The sequence below is a fragment of the Rhea americana genome, unplaced genomic scaffold (genome assembly GCF_003343005.1).
Source record: "Rhea americana isolate MKP2758 unplaced genomic scaffold, rheAme1 scaffold_205, whole genome shotgun sequence".
NCBI lineage: Eukaryota > Metazoa > Chordata > Aves > Rheiformes > Rheidae > Rhea > Rhea americana.
In genome coordinates, this window is record NW_028186206.1 from 344,329 (window position 1) to 370,350 (window position 26,022).

The window sequence follows — 26,022 nt, forward strand, 5'->3', positions numbered from 1 at the left end:
GACCAAGGCATGGAGCACCTGAGTAAGACTCTTCTCTGCCAGAAATAACAGACTCCCTCTTTTAAAAAGCAGGCAGCTGAGGGATATACCATGGCTCCAAGCACATCCTAAGGCATTGCAGCTGGCATTTAGCTTTTCTTCTAACTAATATTTCAGTACTATCCCATGATAGTACCTTGCTGCATTTTTGCCTCTGCTTTTGTCTCATACATCAGAGCCTTGTGCTAAACTTTGTCTATAATGATCAGAGGGCTGGAGCATCTGCCCTGTGAGGAATGGCTGTGAGAGCTGGGCCTGTTTAGCTTGTGGAAGAGAAGACTGAGGRGGGATCTTATCAATGTGTATAAGTACCTGAAAGGAGGGTGTCAAGGGGATGAGGACAAACTCTTTTCAGTTGTCCCATGTGACAGGACAAGAGGCAATGGGCAGAAGTTGAACCACAGGAAGTTCTGTCTGAACATGAGGGGGAATTTCTTCCATGTGAGAGTGACAGAGCACTGGACCAGGTTGCCCAGAGAGGTTGTGGAGTCTCCTTCTCTGGAGATATTCAAGGCCYGCCTGGATGCCACCCTGTCTACCATGCTCTAGGTGACCCTACTGAGCAGGGAGGTTGGACTAGATGATCTCCAGAGGTCCCTTCCAACCTTACTGATTCTGTGATTCTATGATTCTATAAGAATCCACTTTACAGTCTGTTAGGGTAATGTACCTGTGTCAGCCCAGGATAAAAGTATCTCTTTTAACACAGAGAAATGTCTTTTAATGATTTAAGTTAAAGCATTCAGAGTATATTCTTTATTTCTTTAAAACAAACAAATATCCTGATAACAGCTTAAATGACCCTTAAGTTAATGGTTAGCAAACTGATAAGATGCCAGATTTTGTTACAGATCTTAAATGAATGTGCTTAATTTGTGCCAAGACATCCTATCTATCATTCTCTCCTGAGCATTATCTGAGTTCATTACCTTATTTGGTTCTAGTTTATAAGAACCAATAGTTTTTAGTTCTAGTTTTTAGCTTGAAAATAAGGAGATGAAAAATGACTGTAACAATCTGGGTATCCATGCATTTACCAGCAGTGCAGATGATATAGTTAATACTAGCAACCTTTGGCTTATTGTGACCACATTTCAAAGTAAAAAGCTATGTACTGTAAAATGTACATATGTCTATTTTGAAGTGTGGTGCTGAGGGAACTGAGCAGGTCAGATGCAATTTGATGTCATATTACACCATATGTTTACTTGAAAAAAATCAGAGGTACAAATCACGTAATAAAATTACTCTAAGATATACAAGATCAGGATATTTCACCAGGAAGCTTCAAAATGCATTACTGATACACATTTAAAATGCTTTTTGAAGAAATTTGCTTTAAGTATTAGCTAATACAAAAATGTAACTACTTGCATAAGAAAGCACAGTCATTCTAAAATCCAGGAAGGGTCTAGCAAAGAGAAAAATCTATTTCCTTTTCTTCTTTTTTGTCTTTTCCTGTTAAATTGGAAGAACTAAAATGTATGACTCTAAAACAAATATCTATAATGGATATCGAACACAGTACATCATGTAGATAGCTGGAACAATAACTGCTTATTCCAGGTGAAAAGCTTGATCCTAGTTAAGGTGACATGAACTTAGTTGCCAATGGAACTTGAGGGATGTGGGAGCAGATCTTCAAAATATGTTTTCTTAAACTATTTTGGAAGAGTTGGTGATGTGTGAAGGAAGTGTTTTATTCTCTAGCCTCATAGGCGCCTACATGTAAGAGGACATGAAAAGTGGTGGGGTTGGAGAAGCTGAGAGGAATATGCTACTTCGTCTCACTCCATGGAAGTGAGTGCATGACCTGCACTGAGGGCACAGGAGAGAGAAATTCAGTTGCTATTCTCTGAGTGTCATGGTCCGCAGGTGGTTTTGTTTGTTCATGTTCTGTGCTTTCTTATGAACACATAATTTTTATTTCTGGGCTTCAGAATCAGACAGAATCAAAATCTTCCTGTACAGGACGAATCATTTCATGGCAGTTCTTGTACAACATAGACCACAAAATATTACTCAATTACCCCATAATTACCCTATATTTGATAACAGACATTGTCCATAAAAATATCCAGTTCTGATGTGAAGACATACATAGAGGGATAATATATTAATTTCCCTAATAGTTTGTTCCATTGCAGCTTAAAAACAACACAAAACAGAACAAGTGCTATTGGTCTAGTTTGAATTGTCTCATTTTTAATTCCCACCACAGGCCTTTATGTTTTTTATGGACTGAAGAATACTCTAGTACTTGTTATTTCCTCTCCAGGAACACACTCACACACTCATACACCATAATCAAAGCTAGGCATTTGATCATATTCGGCTGTGGAGTGGGGCTGGGTTTGAGGTCTGAAGCATTCTTGTATGACACCAATATTTTTCAGCTTGCTGCATTAAGAGGTCATATAGTTAAGTAGCTTAGTATTTGATATATACTCTCCAAATGCTGAAAATGAGCTGTATGGAGGACCAGATTGAACTTACAATCAATGCTGCAGGCATTGCAAGAAGTGGAGCTGATGAAGGAAATGAGAAGAGATTAGGAAAAAAATGCATTTCATAACCATAGTGTGGACCTCATTTTTCTAATGAGTTTTCCTTTCCACAGCCTACCCTCAGTCTCTTCCTAAGGAAAAAAAAAAACAGCGTTTGGTGACACAAGCAGACTGGCATCCCTTAAAGCTCTTTATCTAAGCACTGAACTGTTTGGCTTCTAATAGTAGGAGGCAGACGGGATTTGTGAGGTCCTATTATTACTTTTCTCACAAGAACAAAAAGACTCTAAACACTCCATGTTGTGCAGGGTTTTTGTCATCATTTGAAATGTAACTAAGGTATAAAAAAACCTTATGTATGCTGTGGACAGAACTTTAAACACATTTTTAAATGCAGCASTTGACTTGCCTTTTTTGTTATTGTTGTGGCTAATCAGAATGGAAGAAGAGCAACAGCGATGAAACTGCACTCTGCATACACTTTGATGGGTAACCTATTGAAGGAACACTTTTCTGCCAAAAGAGACTTACTTAACTGATTTTTAATCATAAATTTTAATCATAAAATCAAATTTTACTTGACAAGGATTTCATGATGTTTAAAATCTTCCTCAGAGAGACATGAAACAGTTGGGCTGTAAACTGCCACCACCACCTTTTATTAGAGGGTATAATTGCAGCTACTCACATCTCTTGTGTCAAGTCAAACCTAAGCAACTCCTACCTCACGATCTCTGGGCCACCACAGATAAGCAGAGGCCTCCCCAGCCCAGCTTTCCTGTGCCATCTAATACAGGCTAAAGGAGCAGTGAAACTGTCTGCCTTGGTGCTTGGCAATGCTAGGCGTTTTCTGGCCACACAAAACTTGCCTTCATGGGATACAGATTTTGAAGAAGACTTTTCAAGGAGAATCTCCACTCAACTTGTGCTTAGTTTTTAATCCTTTTCTTTGCATAAGCTGATGTATAGCAATCACAAAGCTAGAAAGGGAGAAGGCTGAAGGTGGCATAAAGCTTCTTCCATCTGTGCAACACATGCACATTTTAATATATTTATATATTAGCATATATAAATGTATGTATATCTATTATATGGGTTAATTTGAGGGTCTGTCCTTAAATTCTTAGACTAATTTTAGGCATATTTGTTATTGTAATGGACAGGAATAAATAGAGAAAATCATTTTTCAAGCTTGCTGTTTCAGACTGGTTGCAGTATTTAGTATCTAATCCTCAGAGAATTTCCTGTACCATATAAGGCCAGCTACTTTACATGCACTTGGGCTGCTTGTGCACCCTTGTGCACAGGGTCCACATTTTCTAAAGTCAGTTTGTTTCCAGCACTGATTGCTAGCATACAGACCACGATTTCAGTCTGTAGACTTTGGTCTATGCCTAGGCATAGCTGTATCAATTAAGAATATTAAAGAACTGATATCTCTGACATATGGTCCCATTTTTTTCACCAGGATTTTCCTGAAAGATACACTGTGAGTGTGCTTTCACTAGRATGTATTGGACCTGTTAGCTGTCAGGATGACTTGCATCCGGACATCTATCTGAATCATCCTTGTCATTGATTATTCTGATACAAAGTATGTTCATATATATGCTCAGTAATCCAGGATTTTCAGATACCTAGAAGTACTCTGACCTGGCTGCTAGACAACTGGAAACCATGGACATCTGACCAGACTTCAAACTCAACCTGGCTAAACTATCCAGGGAAAAAACTGAAGCCTTGTCAAGGAAACCTGAATGTAAAACACCTACCTTGATATAGCTTTACCAAAAGAAACCRAAGAGAAAGACAAATATATGTTAACAAACATTCAGAAGAACAAGTTTTACCTGCATGTGAAAAATATTCCTCCTATGAGAATAGGTTATTTTACTGAAGAAACTGGCTTAACTGTACTGGGACTCCCCTGAGGTGGCTGGCTGATGCCAGCAAATCCACCTGATAGCAGTCACTTAAGGAATTCCTGGATGTTTTCCAGAGTCATTTGGGCTTCTGGGACTTTCAATCTGAAATCTTGTTTCCAGACATCTAACCCCTGGATACTGTACAACCCTGAAAATGTTTATTTTGAACCAAAGGACTCTCTTTACTGAGGCTACTAGAGTACTTCTGTACAACAGCAGTAATCAACATTTCTCTCAAAGTGAAATCAAACACTAGCCAATTAGTCTAGTGCAAGGAAGTGTTTGTGTGTGAATTTTAACTAATGCAGAATTGAGAGTTGTTCCCATTCCCAGGTTAAGCATTGATGGTGAAATTAGCAAATGTGATTCCCTTTTTTCCCTCAAGGCATGAAGCTGGAAAAAAAAAGCAAGAAGAGAAGGAAGCAGCTTCTGCATTTTTCTTCTAATCAGCCATGCGTATTAGTGTATAAGGCAAGACAGGAAGGTAATATGAGAATCAGGCAAGCAGCCAGATGACATTGTGTAAGGCATCTTTGTATAACTGCCAGCTAGTGTCTTATAATATTGAACACTGAAGTTTCTATTTAGCAGTGTTGATTGAATGGTGGAAAAAAAAAATCTAGGCAAGGATAATTTCTGTAATCAGCACTGCACGATTGCTATTGTCTATGCTTGGTATACTTAATGGAGAAGCTAATTACCATGTGTTCATTTTTTATTACGTTTGCTATATTGCATGGAGAAGTAATATGATTTTTTTCCCTCCATGGGTTTACAGAAAACAAACAATACAAACAAAACATGGTGGAACCCCCCTCCCTCCACCCCTAGCCCTAATTAATTCCCATTAGGGCCACTGTTTTTATTTCCAAGAGGAAGTCAGAAGGCGAGTCTAGCATGCCTGATGAGCTCACTAACCTAGCCCAGTGTGTGCTTGGACTGGGTTGTTGATGCGTTTGAATGTGACAGGAAGGAAACTGCATAAATCCAATGCACAGTCGTTTCATTTAACTTCTCTGAGACACATTCATTTTACCTAGCACTTCCCATGCAGCTTTAGAAAAACAAAAGGGTAAAGTACCCCTGAAAAGTGGTGGATTGATAACTTCTTTCTGCAGGGTTAGAGAGGAGCAATACTGCGGAAGCATATCCCCAGCATGGCATGACAGTGCCCGAAAAATTTTCAGCCAAATCCTACAGTAACTAGGTGTGAAAGCTTAGGTCACTTTCTATTCCTTAGGTCATTCTCTGCACCTATTTAGTGTTTTTACAGTATTATTATGGGACATCTGCCTCTGAGCCATCACCTGCACAGGCGAAGGTCCTGAAGGACAGTGACTATGGCAATGCCTGCTTTCAGCAGGGGGCTAATGGGGATAGTCCTCTTTTGGATCCAAAACCTCTTCCTTCAGGAGTGAACCTGCATGTCTACATCTTCAGAAAGTATCCTGGCCTCCAGTCTTAGACATGAACCAAATGATTCTGATTTTTCCTTCATAAAGCTGTTCTAGTTTGTGTAATATATTTGAATAGCTGTTGGGGAAGGGACTAGAACTTTGCCCTGAAGGTTAGTCTTCTAATTATTTGTCCACTGACTCATTCTCACCATGTCCTCTCTGATGAATATTTAATTATTCCATGAAAAGTGAGCACTGCAGGGTGCAAGGCCTTGTGTGAATCAGGTCCTTTGAAGTGTATATCTCACCTGAAGTCAATGAATGGTTTTCAATGAGATCTATGTCACCAAAAGCTTGATTTCTAAGCATGTTTGGATACTATAAGATGCAGACAGTGATACCTAGTAGGATCTTTTTCAATTGCCTTTGAGTTCCTAACTCCCATTGAAAGCAGCTCAGTCTGACTCTGTTTAAACCTGAGAAATATCTAATTTGGGTTAATTATGCTTGGAGAATTAACACAGACATTAATATAGCCACTACTGAACTAGTACAACACTGTTAAGTCCTGAATTGTTGAGTGGCCCCTGGGAGAGGCTAGGATCCTGTTCAGCTACCATTACTTTTCCAGGAAAGATCAAGTTCCACATTCACATTGCATGCACAGGGTACAGTATCCCCAGGGACCTGATTAGCAATTGTCATTTGCTGATTGGAACAACATTAAGACCAAGGCACAGCTAAAAAAATATCAGAAAAACTGAACTTAGTGCTGATTTTAACAAGCAGATTCACAAATTCTGGTCCTCCCACACTGAAATAAATAAGATGTTACAGTATTTATAGACTGAATTTCAAAAAGCAGAAGTAGCTAATGCATTCTCTTTATTAAGCACACTCCCTAGTGCCTGCAAATTACTGTATATTTCAAGTCTTATTTAATTTTTAATACTGCAATCTGTTACACAATCAGATATATTTTAAAGGAAACTTATTATTGTGTCTTGCAGTCTAGCTGGTTTCCTTCTAAGAGTTCAGCAAGCTATTGCATGTGGTTTTTCTGGGCAGGAACTTATTTTCTTTTCTACCATTGATGCTGAAATTAGAATGTCCTGCTTAATGCATGTGGTATATTAAGTAAAATGAGGCAGTGTCTGACAAGGTAACAGGTATACAGGCAGATTAGGTCTCTACCACACAATTAGGCAGTGAAGACTTTCTGTTTTTGTAACGAAAATTTTGATGTGAAAATTGGCTGTCCTCCAGTATGCTCCTCTACTGCTTCCACACACTTAGGTGAGGCAAATAGGAAAGATCACATGAAGATAAAGCATTTCAGTACTTGTGAGACATAAGCAGAAGGTCACTGAAGAGTTTGATTGCTCATAGTTTCATACATCTTGTTAAAAATCCAAAACAGAGATATGTAAAGTTTGGCTCAGGATCTTACATTTTTGGTCTGCCCTCTTTTGCTATGGGACTTGGGATTTTTTGAGGAACAGATTTCAAGGTAATTTACATTGGAAGTACAATTTCACTTACATTCATAAGTTTGCTCATAAAACAAGAAGATAAATACTTGACACTTACACCAGAGTCCTGTTTCTGAATCAGTGTGATGCAGAGCAAGGAGTAATCTTACCAAGCCTCAATCTCTCCACTGAGAAGAGAGGATGAATATGAATTGGGAACTTCAAAAGGAGGAGGTAAATCTTAATGACTACAGACCACCTTCCCTGAGGTGGAGGGTATAGTAAGGAACCATACTATCCTGTTCTTCCTTAAACTTCCATTGGCCTTTTTATTTCTTTTAAGGAAGCATGAATCTTTTACTTGAGCTCTCACAGACGTATCGTTTGTAAGCTACATACAGACCTTATTCTTTATGCCCTCAGCCTGCAGATTCTAGTAGGGACTATCTCCCGAATAAATAATTAATTAAATGATTAAATACTATTAATTTTCTGTTTTTCTCTAATCTTGCAGCTGGTTAAATTATATTGTTATAAAGAATCTGAGAAAGAACTTTTTCTTTTGAGACAGAACAGGAACTTTACAATAAATAATATATTAAAATAAAATAAATAAATAAAGTAAATAAATAAATAAAATAAATAAAATAATATCTAAATCTGCTCTGATCTTCTCTGCTTTGCTGGGATGGGGCAGCCTATACTCTTTCCTAGATCTGACTACATAGATTTCTTTACTATAAATGCAGCTTCCTTTACTATAAATGCAGTACTCTTACAGCTTCAGCTATGACTATACGCACATCCAACTCTCCAGTGATCTGTAGGTTACTTCAAGTAGTGTTTTTAAGAATATCTTCTGTGCTTGAATGCTTACTTGTAGTAATTTTTAGAGATGGGAGCAGTTACCAGTATCTGAAATTTTAATGATATTTGTTCAGCTATAAACAAGAGTACCTGGAGGATTCATTGTGGCAGAAGTGGGCAAGAATCTAGAAAAAGCATTGTGCTAATTGTGAAGATCTCAGTTTTGAGTCTCCATTCAATTCATTAGATTAGCAATTGGTTGCAGCATTATCACTAAATTAATGAATAATAAAATTACTTTGATTCAGATCACCTAGACCCCTCATCAACTCCAGTAACTGTTCACAGGTAGGTCCTTAGCTCATGGAACAACGGAGACAATTCAGAATTTTAAAACCGTTTTCTCTGCGAGCTAAACTTAATGCAGCACTTACCATGAGAAGCTGCTCTGACACATGGTCATTTATTAAAGTGTGGTAACATTTTGGTTTGGAGATCATTCTTCAGCAGCATATCTGGCCTGGTAAAGCCCAGCACATATATACTGAGGAGAAAGGCTTCTCCTTTGTTACCCACAGACAGGAAAGCTTGGCTCTAGAAAGGTATTAAAGGACTTACAGGCTCTAATACTTACCTCCCTTCCCCCTTCTTCAATAAGAAAAATGCCTCCCTCCAATTACATGATCTGGTCATTTGAAATCTCTTATAGCCCATACTACATTAGATTTCTTTCTCTCCAAGATCTTTCTCATGCTGCAAGACATGTTTTTAATCAGATTCCAAACTAAATACAGTTTATGACAGAGTCGGTACCTTGGAAAGGATTAGTTCTGGTCTGCCACTTGTGTTTCTATTAAATTGTATTCAGCCATCACATATCCAAGAATGCTGTATCTCATGGATACATTTTAAGGCAGTAAATTAAAGTTGTACACGCTAGTGAAAATTGTCAAACCCAGTGCATTTCTAAGCACTCCATTCTAATCGTCCTACCTCTGTACTGCATACAAGRCATTAATGCATTGCTTAAATTTGAGACTCAGACACTCAAAAAACTCCTATTACGAATAATTTCCAGGCCTTGCAAGATAGGGTAAATAAAGCACTAAAAATAAATAATTCAGGACAAATTTTATTCATTATGCCATGTTTTCAATGGGCAACAGTTTTGTGTAATTTCTTCTACAGTGCCATTCAGAGCAGAATTTCTTACTGCATCACACAAAACATTTGATTCACGTATTTGTACCCTATTAACAAGGTAAGTTTAAATCAGTTTAACTATCTCTCTTTGTTTTTAATACCTGAAAAAAGGTAGGAAAAACACCCTACCATATGCCAGCAATTACTTAAGCCCCTCTTAAGAAAGGAATACAAAATTTCTTTGCTATTTAATSAAACTTATTTCTTAATCTTATTTGTACTGTTTACAAGGAACTTGGAAAAACAGGCTAGCTGCAGTGCGAAATAATGAGCTTCTCTGAAACTGCAACTTTCTGGCTAGTCTGACCTCCTTTTCACAAGAAATTTACCTTGTAGAGACCTTATATACCCTTCCTTGGGTAGGGAAATTGCATGTGTTTTAAAACAGGCTGGCTGGTACAGTTTTAATTTTGATAAGTTAATATGAATACTGATCATTGTGAATGATAAATTATTCAGCTGTGGAATATAACTTAACCCATCTTTTCCAGACAGGATTCTAAGTATCTCAAATTGTTCTCCCAAAATGCTACTCATTTTGTTCCACCTACTTGTGGCTTCACTCCTGGCTTCCTCAAATATTGCTGTCAGCCAGGTAACTCAGTGGCAGCAAATGCCACTTGAAGTTTTTTCAGACACAGAGAAGTTAACCATGAATGAGTCTTTGGCCAACAGATAATGGCAGATCTCATTAAATCTAATGGGTTTTCTATGCCTATTTCTTAATAGCTAAGTGGAAAAAATAGTTCTCTGAACCTCTAAAAAGACACAGCCAGAAATATTTAGGGTAAATAGCAATTTAAGAGACATAGGTTAGGAGGGTTTATCAGAACCAGAGYAGTATGAGGTGCAGAAGGCTGTTTGACAAAGAAAGTCAGAAAAAACAGAATCAAATTACTAAACAGCAGGAACTGATGATAGATGTAGCCTTGGGAAGCTAGCAAACAAAGTTTCTTTTGGGCCTAGTAGTGGATGCTGGAACCTGGATTTCTGCCCAGTATTGCATCTCTTGCTGTTTATTTCCAATATGCTCTGAGAAACGGGACTTTGCAAGAGCCTGGGTATTAATTAAATAGATAGACCAAAAAGAAGCAATAATAGCAGAAGAGATGGGGCTTTGTCTTAATGACACAAAGGACAGGATGAAAAGGATAACATATTGCTTTGTGGCCAATGCCACAGTAATGAGTTTGCTGCAGAATAAAAGGAAAATGTGATTCTATAACTTCTACTCAACAAAAAGCCCTTGAAAGACAATTCCATCCTCATTACAGTTCCAACAAACAGAAACTTTCACTCCCTGTTCAAATACAGACAATCAAGCATTTCAAAGGGCTTGTCTGTAGCAGGCAGAATGAAGTCTAACTAGATCCTTGGGTCACATTTAGGTAGCAATTTATTTAATTCCGCTAAAAGTTCATGCATGGCCTTACATCAGATTGGGTAGATACGGAAGTATCTGTATCTTCTTTTGCACTCATTCTCTCTGGAGCTCATCTGGAGGAAGAATCCTAACTACCTTTCTCTCCTTTTAGGCTGTGATGGAAACAGGCAACAGATGATGCTCTTTCATACCCCTTTCCAAGATTTTTTTCTTGTGTGCAGGCATTCTTCATCTTTGAGGAAATATTAGGTTGTTGTTTTTTTTGATAAGGGTAACACAAGGAGAACAGCCTCAGGATAATTTGTTCTGTCTTAATCTCTTTAACTCAATTCAGTACTTTGTGCAGAATTGCTCCCTTGATAATTTGACCGAAAATACATCTGTGCCATTTAACAGCCTCTCTTTGCGAACTAGTAGTTACAGTGTAAATAAACTCAGCTACCTTAAGAAAAATCCTGCTATTCTACATCACAGTTTTCCCTTCTAATGGGGAAGAGAGATGGATAGGTAATGCTTTGCATACTAACCTTCTCCTCAGGGCATTAGAAGAGGGCTGGCGAATTACCACTAGCTTTCAAATATCACATTTCTGACTGCCCCGCATTGCTACTAAATGAATGTTCACCTTATCTGTGCCAATAGGCATGGCCCTGAAAGCTACCAGTATTAGCTGGAAAAGCCACATGCTCATCACGGGATGAGATGTGCTACTCTTGATGACAAAGTTCATTAGTCTCACTTTTTGGTGAACAGGAAAAATGGTAACAGACAGACAGAGTTTTTCCTGAAATCTTACAACACAGCATTTCTCCCAGGACATTTTGAAATCTACTGTAATTTACACAAAGATTGTGCCTGTACTGAAGAACAAATTGGTGTTTCCCGATAGATGTGAAAATAGGTCTTCTGGGTGCAACTTAAGATTTGGTTTCATTCCAGGACTAAACTGAAAGACATTTCTTAAGACAGTGATGGGGAATGCAATAGGGAAAAACATCATTTACACAGTAGACATTGTAATTATGAGACTGTTATTAGAAGATTGTTATTCAAAGGATAGGGGAGACATCTATACTCTTGCATTTGTTCTGAAAAATTTTGCCTGGAATAATGTATCCGTTGTAAAAAAGATGTTGATAAACTGAAGAAAGCTCAGAGAAGAGCTACAAAATCATCAGAAGTTTAATCAGCATAGCCTATGAATACGTTCAAAGAATTTGATTTATTCAGATTGAAAAAAAATAGGACAAAGGTGGGTCATGATAACAGTCTTCTAATAAGCAAAAAATTGTTATGAAGAGAGAACAATTGCTTGCTATGCCTGTTGAGTAATTTGGCAACAAAGAAGATTTAAGTTGGACATGAGGAATAAAACTGAGCTAGCTGACTCTTAAGTGCTGGGACAGGCTGCTATGAAAATACTYTTCAATGGTCATATTTAAAAGCAGGCTGTGCACACTTTGTTTAGTCTACTCAAAGTGTAAACTTAATACTGTTTCTGAGGAGGGAGTAGGTGGCCACTTGAGGTCTCTTCTTGCTGGCAGGTATATGAGTCATAGTGGCAGCTAGAGAAGAGAATTAATGAGCGCCTGCCAAAATTACCTCCAGGAAGTGCTTTTCTTACCAATCATCAAGAAATATAGTTGCTGCTTTGTTGCACCGGTGTGATGTTTTCTTTCTGTCATTTACCCAATTGCTCACAGGAAAGTGGGTTCTATATGGACAGTTTTGCAGAAGTCCCAAATACAATCTTGTTTTAATTCCCATAAATACCTATAACTTGTTTTATTCCAGCCCTTGAACTATCTGAGAAATGTCTCTCACGAGGATTATGCCTGGTGGTTGTCAGCAGAAGAAGCACAAGATGAACAGGAGTAATGAATGTTCAACAGAAAAAAATGGCCAATTAATATTTATGACAACCAATTTAGCAGGAGGCAGCATCCTAGGCCATGCTCTGCCAGGCTAGTGTCTTGAATTCATAGGTAGAGGCTTTTGCTGAGACCTGTAGTATAGTAAGAAATACGGATTTACATCGAGACTAGATCCTTGCATTTGGATAACTTTGATCAACAAAACATTAAGTCATAGCTAATTACAAAAATACAAGTTTATAAGCAGATTGTTTCTTACCAACAGCTCCCACAGTGAGTGCCTGCAGAAGTCTATAAAGAAAATAGCATATTGCACTCTTGCTAAGCTGCTACACCTTCTGTATGCACCTCTGCACACCCATACACATTTCTATAACCTCAGCTGGTTATATATGGAGTGTTAGGCAAGAAGATAAAAGGTTTTATTTAGCTAGCCATTATGGTTTGTAGAAATTCTTCACATGGGCTGTAAATACTTTCAGGCTTACAAGCCCTTATTCTGATCCTAGGCTTTTTGTTTCAGATATGACACTGAAATTCCGAAGTATGTTTAGGCATATTAAGTTGGTCACCATTTTGCAAGGTTGTCAAGGTAGCACTTTAAAGGCATTATTTTTTCTCTCCTGGATAGTGTTTTTCTTTATCTAAAGGCTATTCAGACTGATAATATATGCTTGATCTTTGGTTTGGGAAGGGAGAAAATAGGCCCAATATCTCCGTCTTTATTTGGCTCCCCCCTAGCATTTCCTTTCTGTATAAATCACTCACAGTTCTAATGCTGCCCTAAATGGTGAGAAAAGACAGGCTGGAGAAATCAGCGGGTGATCAAGGAAGCATTTAAAGGTGATGGGCTGCTGCTTCAAAAAGCACTTGCATAAACAAATCTGCAGCACAGAGCAGAAGGGAAACCAGGCTAGAAATCCTGCTGCCTGCCTGCAGTCCCCAGCCCCAAGGTACTGTTACTGCTAAGTGAGACCAGGAGGGAGCAAGTGTATGTTTTTGCTTTCTCTCTTTCCTTTGGTCATGCAATGGGAAACCAATGAGTCCATTCCATAGGAAGCTGGTGAATACAGACAGAAAGAGGCATTCCTGTTTTYCTAAGAGATCCCAAATATTTAAAGGGCATAGCTAATCTTTAATAGCCCCTCTAGATCACCTCACACCCTTCCTCCATGTCAGATCAGTTGTGACTGCTTTGTTTTTCCTCCTATAAAGTCAATGCTCAGTTTCTGGCATGCAAAGCACTTTGCAGAAAGACTGTTTCAGCAAAACTTTTCACATTCCTTGCAAAGCTGGGTGATTCAGACAGCTGAGCAATACACTGAGATCTCTGGCTACATGAGGGCATCAACACTTTTCAGCAGACAGGGCAAGAGCTGCTACACGTGGAGAGAAAAACTCCAAAGAAGTTGCAAAGGTTTAAGCAGTAAGATAYGAGCAAGGACACTTTAAGTATATATGACAACAAAGCTAACTGAAGGGAGGTGATTGATAATGAACTCAATGTGCAGGTGGAAGAGCAATAGGAAGTAAGAGGTGCAAAGGAGTGAAGGAGAAAAATTAGGATGGCTATATAAGCTGGCAACATGCTAGAAGAAGATAGATACAATATAGACAGCAGGAATGATCTAAGTAGCAACATGAAATGGAAGAATTTCAGAAATTCTGGACTGGAAGAGAGCAAATAAGACTTGGAGGGCACGAAATTAATTAAACAAGTAAGGGAGTTGCTGTAAGCATACCATCAATTAGAGCTGCCATACCCAGTACAATCAGAGAGCAGGATTTCAGTTCATTCATTGACTTCCTAAAACATTTTCTCTAGCCTGTACATGATGCTGTATTTATAGAAGAGAAAGAACAGCTTGGGTTTTTTTTTTTTTTTCCTTTCTTTTTTTTTTTCCTGAGCTTTGAAGTAAGCAAAAAATCACTTTGGTTAGTTTCTATCCCATGACTCCCTCTTGATAGCTTTTAAGATACCATAAAGTACTGAGGTTTAATGATCTGCTGTTGCTCCCACTGAAGTCATTGCTGGAATTCCCATTGACTTCAGATACTAAATAAGGTAACGAGAGTGAAAAATAAACTACAAGATATTTGAAAGAAAAGGCATGACCAATGGAGATTTTCATTTCAATTCCAGTAGAACAAGGTTTAAAATAAAAACAGAAGCCAGGTTTTGTGTCTCCTATATGGCTGCCTTGACACTCAGACTCCTGGTCAGTCTGGATATTACCTTGTGACTTATTTGCTCTTTGCCAGCCAAACAAGAACAGGTTTCTTGATTTTGATCCAGGAGAGAATGGGACATTTTTGCAATCACAGAAAATTTTCCAGGATCAGCAAATCACCACCATCAACTCACATTTTAGGTATTAGTTCGCCATTGCACATGTTACTGCTAGATATGAGCACACCGTTCTGTGTTAGAACACACTTTGTCTGTGGCCTCTGATCAAAATAACGTTTTGTTCCTCAGCATTTTTCACAAGAGCTCATAAGTTTCCTTCCCTGCTGTCTTTGTGCCATGACCCTCACAAAAGCAATTGTAATGAAAGTGAGGTATGTTAAAACAGAGAAAATAGAATCCAAAACCGGAAGTTCTCTACTAGCTCTAGATTTCTACTTTTAAAAATAGGTAAGGCATCTCATCACAAGTATAGAAGAAATAGATCTTATATGAAAATCTAATTTGTTTAACTGTTTTTCAGTCTATGTTAAAGCCTTTTGATCAGTAATTTCTCTTTGGGTCAGATGTCTTGTGAAAGGGTTTTCATGGCAGCTTGTGTGGCCTGCTTGCAGAACTGTGATAAAAGACAGCTATCCCCGCTTTATGGAGACATTTTCTCTAATTATCCCCACAAAGACAACAAGTTTGGGGCTCATATGGGTCATCACATATGGGCATTTCAAGATACAAGTATGCTTCAATAATGATTAATAAATACCTTTCAAATGCTTACAGAATTAAATTAGATTCTGCACCTCATAAACTAGTCTGCTTATTTGAGCTACTCAGGGATGCCAATCTGACTAGGACAATACATATTCTTCAATTAAAAAAATCATCTTTCTACTATGAGCTATGAATTAAGGAAGAGGTACTCCTGTCACGGAAGACTAATGTATTAAGAAAAGAAAATGCTTGAAAACACACAAGATATGGTAATAAGCAAGGGAAGGAACAAGTGCACTTGATAGACTTTTAAAACACGTACAAGGTACCTTAAAAAGTCAGTGATGAATAGGCTGAATAAATAGTTACACTCAGGATGAATTCACGCCATTGTCTGATTAAAGCATCTGTTGGTCACAGTGGCCCTGTTAATGCAAACGCTGTCATTTCTTTCCATATTACCTTTTCAAGTAACAGATATTACTCTTAATAGAAATATCACTGAAATGTGAAGCCTCTGGTAAGTGGAGATTTCACAGTGTTATGATGCTAAAGTAATGTCTGCACCATTTAAAAATGCTTCAATTTAAAAAAATAATGACTATTGATAGACACTGGAAAGCAACCTAAATGCTGTGCTACTCAAGCAATGTCTATTTTTCTTAATTGGCTTCAAGACTGATTCAAATCCCTAAAATTCAATGGGAGTCCTTCCATTCACTTCATTGGATGGTACTGCAGGTCCTCAATGCTCCAGCGATATGTGCCTAAGAAATATATTAGATTAGTGATAAAAGTTGTCATGTATCCAAAGGGTCATTTGCTTCTCTCTCATGTAAAGAGAGTGATTTTATGAACATGAATAGGCTGGCCTTGTGAATATTAAAAATGACCATCATACGCTCCATAATTTATCACTCAAATTGCAGCTTCAGCTGAATTGGGTATGCTCATGTATCCTGGAAGCCTGTGTGATTAACTACACAGTAAGTTAACTAAGAGCCTGGCTTCTGATTTCCTCACATCTAGAGTGATCATACATTTATTAGATTTATTATGTATTTCTATAATATTTGTAATGTCATAGCACCTAGGAGTCTGAAGTTACATACCTCAGACTTCTTAATAGTTCATAGGCATGGACTAAAAAAATTGGTCCCCTCYGCCACTGATCTTATGGTCTAAGAAGAAGACATGAGAGAATGGTTGGATATAGCGGATTCAGGGGTGTATTACCCGTTGTTACAACAGGCAGTAGCCTCACTGCTTCAACAGTGTACCCATTTGTCAAATTGCTGGTTTATTTTAATGCTGTTGACACCTTGGCAAATGCARTTTTCAAGGAGGGATTGAAGGAGAACAATGAAGTAGCTTTAGGGAGGCTTGCGGTGGGGAACACCCCCATGCCTGAGAGACAGGCACAAGAATGACAGCATTGGTTTGAAAACTTAACAAGTAGGTGATTGCAGGCTGGCAGCTTGGGCTGATCAGAGTGGGGAGCAAGCTTTTCAGCACTGAATGAATGATGATAGGTTTAATTGTTTGTAAAACATTTGAGATCCTCAGGTGAATGACTCTATATTAATACAAAGAATCCTGAAAAGGCAAATGCTGAATATAATGACGATAATGGTGCTTCAAAGGAGGCAGGAGGCAGTACATGAACCGCAGCTTTCACTGATGCAAGTCTGGTTTGTTCCACCCCCCACAACCTATTTCCTTTCCTGTCCTACTTCTTGTTGTTTTAAAAATTGAAACTAAATGGATATAATATGGTGAATATATTATTTTTATAAGAACTTTGMCTTTGTCCTTAATGGTAATGACATCATTCATTGCAGTGTTTAATTTGAAACTATTGTTTTTTTCCTGATTTTTATTTCATCATCAAAATGTGAGAGTATGAAGYAAAAATTATAATTTATCTTGAATTTGAGCATTTGATTTTAAGAAGAGTTTTTATTTGTGACCACTGGAAAAAAGGTCAGTTTAGAAGACCCAGTACAATGCCTATTTATCCTACACCATGTGTATGAAAAGCTCTRATGTATATGTTTCAGAATCTCCAGTCCAATACTGGCAAATTTTGACCTCTTTAATCCTCAGGAAACCACAACTGACATAACTCTACACCAGCCTTGTACTCCCAGGAGCAAATTGTTCCAGATGACTCTTCCATCCCAGTAAACTTCGCACTGTACCTTCTCTGTACCTTAGGATAATCCTATAACAAATTGCTCTGAGCTTTATGAGGAAGGCCTTRTTCATAGGTATTCACTCTATAAACAGTCCATTAACTCCAAGGCAAGGGTCTAACATAGAGGGATGTAGTCATTATTATAACTGAAGCTGCTTTTCATGTCATAATTCAGGTGCCTGTTATGTAAGCAGACACGGACARAATGTATAGATGTATTTGGGGAGATCTTGGCCCTTTCTAAGTGACTGGGAATCTTGCTGAAGATTTGAGTAGAAATATGGTTTCTCTCATTATTCCTGAAGACAGGTATAYTGATCACCAAGAGTCATATTGGAGACTGTTTGCCATCCTGCTAGAGTCTCTGGAAAAGCAGAGTTACTAGATAGTCCCTCCATTATCAACAATATCACACTTCTGGTGTAACTTCAAAGGTATGCAGCTGTAATTTCCTTCTCCTGATAAGAGCATGGGTCCAAGGATAAAAGCAATTCATGTTTAATGAGGTTTAGCTATGAGACTGATGCACTTGGCCACATTTCAGGTATCAAGCTTTGAGCTGTATATAGGGGGTTTAGTCCTGAGAGAGACAATATATACTTTTAATTCTCTAATGATTTAATGAAAGTTGTGGGTGCTTGACTTCTTATAGGACCTCATATTGAAGCTGTCTGCTGGAAAGGACTAGATTGACAGAGATGAGAGAAGTAAGTAGCTTGTGTAGTCCATTACATACGCAAACTTGTTATTTTGGCTGACAATAAGAGACAGTGGGAAGAAAATAATTAGACTAGCCCTGCTGAGTGTTCTCATCAAAGTGAAAAAAATTTCAAGCCTAGAAATATGTTTTTTTTAAAAGTTGTGACATTCAGATTAACAGAAAGAGAGGCAATGAAGAAAGCAGAGAGATTTGTGTCAGACTGCAAGTCCTCATTATCAAGCTTATACCTTGAGGTGGAAAAAATATCCCCACAACTTGATTCTTCACAGTAAACTCTGATTGCTAATTATTTGCTAAATTTCCTGCTGCTGTTCCCTGACTGAAGTCAGACTTGATGAAAGCTTCTGATGCTTGTCTTGTCAGCAGGAGAATAGATAAAAAATGGGCCAGCTTAGTTCAGAAAGGAGCATCACTGCTCATCACTAATATTTCCACTGATCGTGCCTTGACACTTGCCTGGTACCAGCTCTCAGCTTCCCATCCACCTTACTTTTTCATGGTCATTTGAAGTATTGATGTTTAGGTTCTTTAAAAATGTTTAGCACTAAAAAGCGCCATATAAAACAAAAACTAATATCATGTTACCCATCTTCTACAGTCTCAAGAAGAAAGGAAAATTTGCATAGTAGAAAATATTGTGACAAGTATTCAAACAATGACTTTTACATGCCTATCACCACTCCTCTCATGAGCCAAACTAAAAGTAGTAAATTATCCATTACAATGTTATTTCATTTTTGGTATTCACATGTGTCCCAGCACAATGCCATCTATAAGATTTATATTCCCAATATTTCTGTAAAAGTATTATATACCCTTACAGAGTAAGGCTTGTGGTATCAAGAGTCAGTTTTTCAGTGACATTGAGTGATAAGTGCAAATTATATAGGAACAAAATTRTAGACGAAGAAGAGAGACAGGAATCTAGGTTTTCTGTGTCATGGGGAGGACTCCTGAGACTTTAAGTACAGTCATAATCACACCTGATCTCCTCCTCTCTCTTAGTGAGTATTGTTCCAGGTAATGTAGAAGGATTTTAATGGGAGGAAATTAGGAGAAACTTCTTGTCGCCTTCTTCTCATCCTACCTCAACCACTATAATTAGGCTATAGTCTTATGGTTATCCCTTTTTCTTGGGAAAGAAAAAAAAATGAATCAATATCTCATAAACATTTTCACTGCTGATGAAAGGAGGATATATCTTGCTGATCCAGTCACTTTTTAAGAGGAAAAGACTGATGTCCATCCACCGTTGCTCTAAAGATTTAGTGCTACAGTGATTAGCATTACAGCAACTGTGACTCCTAGAGCTCTAGTGCTTTTGTTGTTCAAACTTATATCTGGCAGAGCTGATAACTGAACTGAGACAGTGTCTCACTGAAGCACATAACACAAGATCAAWTTTCTCTCCAAATTCAAAACTATTGCATAATTCTCCAAATTCAAAATTATTACATAATTTATCTCAGTATTACAGTCGAGATTCTGCTCTCCAGCACTAACATTGAAGTTACCACCGAGAAAAAAAGGGGAAAATAACAAAACCTTAGAGTGTTTGATCCTTTCTCCTTCTTTTCTGAGTGCCTCACTTTTGGGACCAAGCAAGTTATCCAGCAACCCAAGCAGTGAATATGTGATGCTATGCAGCACCCATTCTAGACGGAAGTGTTGCAAAGAGTAATGCAGTGGCTTGCAACCTAGGTCTGAATCTAGCTCATCATTTTTTAACATGAAGAATATTGTATTTTTATTGTATTTGGGAAATAGACACATATTTAGCTATACTGTCTTCCAGATACTTCATCCAACAGCCTTCTATCTAAGTCTGCCTGCTGGGCTAAGCACTTGGTCTTCCTCTATCGTTGTCTTCTTGATCTTAGAAGAGTAAAGGATGGGYCATCACTATATTTGTTTCAATAGTCTCTCACATGCATATGCAAACTCATGGTATGTGCAAGCAACGACACACACATACACATTAGAAAAAAACCTGGAACACAGCCAATAAGGAATCAGTAATCATGATCATTGCAAACAAATTGTTCTAAGGAGAAATTTATACTAATTTAAATATTCAATCTGACATGCTCTTTTGTGCAGCTCTAGTATCTCACAACAAGTAAGAAACAACAGATCAAAACATTGCAAGTTGGGTTGCGATCTCTGAAACAGTTCTACTGAACCCGCTTCCATTTTGCTTTGTTTTACACAGAAATTGTCACCATCCTCTGCCAGTAGAGATGATTATTTCAAAGTTATGGAAACAGAACAGGAGATCTCTCAAAAAAAGTTTGGCTTCTGGTCCAGGAAGATTTTTTTATTCTTTTTAAACTGACAAACAGATCAACTGTGAGTTTGTAAGGAGCTCCTTAAAAATGAAAGCTTCCAAAAACATTTTCCCACTCTAGTACTTTTTAATGCCAATAAGATCAGTTGAGTCAGATAAAATAAGTGACAGAAATGTATACTATCCAAATCTGAATTAATTTATAATGAGCAGTGAAAATGTAGTGAATGACGACCTAGTTCGTTATATTTTTTCCCTGTGGTTTTTCATTAGAGGGGTTAGTCCTCTTGCAAATAATGTTCAGTGTATTAGATTTAATACGATCCCTTCAAATTAGAGTTAAGAAATCATATTTAACAAAAAAAGTAATTTTGGAAAGAATAAAAATACCATTAAAAATTTACTTTACTTTTCATTTGTTAAACTCTTTACTCACATATTATACATCTTCTTTTGGTGTGAGAATGGAAGAATTTGACTTTTGTTTCTAGTTACTTTTACTTTGGAGTCATTATATCAGAATACTATACTTTCTTTGAAAGAAAAATATTGCTTACTTGACCCTTCCGAAGTGTGCTGAATTCACACCCCTTCACTGCCATTACTCATTTCTGGGACATTACATTAAGAGCAAGTACCATACCATCAAGTAAAAATATGTAACCCTTTCTGTTATATAAACTCACTGAAGTTAGAGGCAAAAGAAACAGAAGCACAACTAAACAAATAAATAATGAAAATTTCATAATAAAATTGTCTTGTGATGGCCTTTTCTTGAGATGCATCAAACTGTGGCCCCTTGGCAAACTTAGTTTTCTCCCGTTCAGTGTGATTCTCATTCTTCTCCTTTTTGGAGACCATATTTAAAGCTAAAATAATTTTAATGGAGTCTGAAAGTTTCAAAACTTAGGGTCTGTTCCAATATTTAGCWTTACCTGAGATGAAAATTACTGAGATTTATGATTAAGATATCTTTCTTCTGGAAAGATTTTCTCAAAAATTCAAAGCAAGAAAGTACCATGATTTAGAATAGAAGAGAATAAAGAAACGCAATGAGTTGTTTTAGGAATTTTCTTACAAAATTCAGGCTCTCACTGCCTTCTGAATGAAACCCAAACACTGAAATTCAGAAATAGGCTGTGTCCACAACAGAGGCGTTGGACAGATTATAAGCATTATTGTGATCTCACTCTGCATCAGATATGGCGTTCTTGAAATTCACAGTCGTGAACTGGTGTAAAATACTGTAGGTGAGCAGTCTGTCTCAATGTTTTGTGGAGCATTATGGAAATCCTAATAAAATAACTCTTGTAAAAGCCCTTTCATAAAGTCACATATTATAACAAACCGATATCTACAGACTTGAAGCGCAGTGCCTGGGATAATCATGCATGCTTGAGAGATTGTAAATAGTTTTTCAAATCCTCAAAACACATCCATTAGTATTTAAGCTCAAGGAAAACGATAACAAATTATCCCTCCTTATACAAAACATAACATACCCTTAAGTACTTTACTGATGATTCCTGGAGAGCAACCTTTCTCTGTCTCATGTACACCAAAGCAAAAATATTTAGTGTCCCTTCACAGTGTCTTGAGAGAGCTAAGAAAAGAAATAACTAACTTCACTCTTACTTTGCCTTCCCTTTGAGGTGTTTAATGCTTCTGTAAAACCCAGAGTACTCTGATACTGACCGTATATTAGTCTTGGACTACATGTGGGAGCATCTGRGGGAAACCTTTTTGGTCTTCAGTGCCTCACCCAGCACACTAAGCCACTCCAGTTGCTTAACTTTACACCACATGTGTGAAACAACTCATCAGGCAATCTATGTGAGCCTCTGATCACAACTGTGTTGCTGAATCTGTCCCTAATTTTTAATATTTGTTTCTATTATGATAAGTTTCAATTTCACTGATAAGACAAAGAATTTGTAGTTGATCTTAAAGAAATCGGTAGGAAAGTAATTCTTTTGTTACTACCACAGACTTTTAGTTTATGTCTTTTTCTGTCTGGAGGAGTTTTAGTTCCAAAATAAGAAAGATTTCAGATCCTATGACTTTTTCTTGTACTTTCCCGTTAGGGCTGATCACAAGTTCACTGGCCAAGATCAGGAAAGCTGCAGGGTTCTTGGCAAAACTGGCAAGGAAATGTCACAGCACAACAGCAAAGCGAGAGGCACTTGTTTGCCGATTCCTAGCCTTGGTACGTATTGAGTCATGGCATTTGTAACACATAGCAACTAGAAAACTATTACTGTATCTAAGAGGAGAGAGAAATGACTTCTTAATTTAAAAATGACTTTCCTATGTTAGAGACTTGACAGGGCAGATGAAGGAATAGAGGAGATAAAGTGTCGCTCTGGTGAAAAAAAATAATTCTGTAAACATGAAATATTGATCTGGTATGTATTGTGTGAATGCTTGCTGTATGTGTATATCGAGTTCCAAACGTGGCACGCTCAAAAAAACTAAGTTAAAAAAATCACTCAGCAGACATATATGCACAGAGGTCCAGAATCTGTGCTGTCTGGAAAGTTATGAAACGTTTTTTTTTAGATAGGAAAGAAAATTCTCTCACATACTGCTGAATAAGGTTTTTGAGATCACTAGTTTTGTGTGAGGAGGATGTAATGCTATCTAAAGAATCCTTAATTTGCATTGTTATTGTTAATTAATAGAGCTGATCTGACAAGTGTGCTTACATTGGATTTTTTCTTCCACATTTTTCTATTTCTTTTTTTGCTTCAGTAGAAATTTCTTTTGCTACCCTGAAAATGAGGACATTTACATCGACATCCTTTTACAGCTATATAATTTATGTGTATTGGCTCTATTCGTTGTTACTCTCTGGCCCCTTTGCAACATCTTTAAGATGTCTCTATTTTACCAAAGTGGCATAAACTGGTCATAGTCTAAACGCATTTCAGACTCAGAACAGCTTAATTATAGTGGTGCCATTAAGAGTACATTGATTTTCACTTAAGAGCCCCCTCTTCACTCTTTGCTTTTTATAAACAATGTGAGGCAACCTGCTCCAATTTACAGCCCTTCTTGTAGCTCTCACTAGTATCATAAGACTGGCTAAATAATGAGATTAAAATAAAAAAAAGTTGTTTAAGGTATCTGTCTTCCTGGTTTTTGAGTCTTTAGAGTTTTTGATTTCATGCTCTTCTCTGCAATCAGAAGGCATAGAAAAGCCTTTTTTTAAAATGCAACATTTCAGATTTGAAGGAATAAAATAGCTCAGGAACTAATACTTAAAAAATGACAACAAGTGTTGCAAGACATGGTGAAAAAACACAATTATCTAGTACAGGTTAGATATAATGATATATTTAGGTAAATCTTTTAATCTATTAAAAATAAACATTTTCTAAYGAATCTTGAATTTTTCATAAGGGTACAGTTTGTCACAATTGTATGAACTGTATGAACTGATATAGGTTAATGCATSTGCAAATATTCATGTGCAAAGTCATGTGCAAATATTATGAGTCTTGACAGTAGGCCGTCAATGACACCAGAATCATTAAGTTAAAACAATTTTGAACTTGTCTTTATAATCTCACTTAAAGAGTTTTGTTGCTTTTTTACAGGTGGTTATGAAGTTAGAATGAAGGTTATCCAGCAATTAAGATAACATTTTAGCAAAATAAAGAGTGCATAATCAAAAAAGGTATCAAAGCTATAACGATCAGAGTCAAGCTAAGGAAATGGCTAGGTAGAAGAAAGAGGCAGATGATGAATGGGACCCCAATTGCTAACTGTTTCCATCTCTGAGTAAGAATTATTCTTTCCAAAGAACCACAGTCGTGATTACAAAATGAATCTCAGCATCATTCTTTTAAAGGATGCAGCACAATTGTGTTTCCAAAGTATTATTAAGCTTTTCATTCACGAGAAAAAAATAAATGATTGCARAGGTACTAAAGATGATAGCAGATCTCATTCATGGCAGCGAAGTGAAATGAAATGGCCGTGACAGCCGTTCTTTTTCCTGCTGCAGTGCACCTGCAGGGCATTCACGTAGCTGAGCCGTGCATACCTTTTTTATCCCACTCTCTTCCAAGACAACAGAAATGGTCTTGGTGAGGGAGGTGAACCCTCCCCATGCAGCTTAGCCTGGGCAGCGCAGGAGAACGCAGTTGAAGCTCTAACAGTTCAAGGGAAACTTGCCTAAAGGATGCAGAATATTTCTGCAGGACGCAGAGCCTGTATGGACACAGCTGCTTCTCTGAGCACCTCTTCGGAAAGGCAAAGCCTCAGCCCTGGAGGTGTGGGCAGTTCTGTCCACTGAGGGAGAGGGACACACAGCTAGAGAGGAGCTATATGAGCGGTGGCCACATGGTGGCCTGTGCCCTTTGATTTTTGATGCTGGCAGCAAACCAAAGCTGTTCAGGGCAGCCTCTGCCACCACGATCTCCTGATTTCCTGCTCAGCACCTCTATGAGTCTCAGATGTCAGACAAAATGTCCTGTCCTGGAGGCAGGAGGCTTTGTGCTGCTTTTCTGAAGGCAGGATGGATCCTATCCAGGCAGAGGAGGAACACTTTATTACCCTCTCTCCCATGCCCCTGGGAAGGCCAGGTGGAATATGACTCTAAGATATTTTTCCATCCCATTTCACAATTAAAGTGAAGATCTGGAGAGGAGAGGCAGCAGCTAAATTACTAATTAGCACTTTGATGACTACATCTGCATTTTTAAGATTTCATTTTGATTTGCATGGTCCTGCACAGTCAGCTGTTAAGTTGCAATTCAGCTAAGTGTTTAGTCATTTTTTACAAGCGAGAAAGAAAAGATCTAACAGAATTGGGTCTTTAAAATTGGGTCTTTAAAATTTTAGAATTTTAGAAGCGGTTCTCCAAGGAACCTGATGTATTTGTTTTAAGCTACAGGCTATTCTGAAGTGACTCTTTCTATCTGCTTTTTGATGAGTTTGAGACTTTTGTTCCTAATCTGGATAGAGAAGAATGTGGAAATCTCAACATTTTATGAAAAGGAAAATTGTTTCCTGTCATCTTATAGTTATGACCATAAAAGTATTAATTTCTATAAAGTGYGCAGATACCATGGAAATACAAAATCCTAAGAATAAAGATTAATTTGGGACTTTACTCTATTCCATGAATAAACTCTTTCAATAAACTAAAACTCCTTGCAGAATACAAAGTTATGACTTTGGCAACAGGGACCAGCCTGGACCAATTACATCTTCATATTTACATGCAGCATCATTTTGCTCATTTACATTGAAATTAATCAGATTTACTCCCAAATCCTTACCTTTAGCACTGATTCTTAACAATAC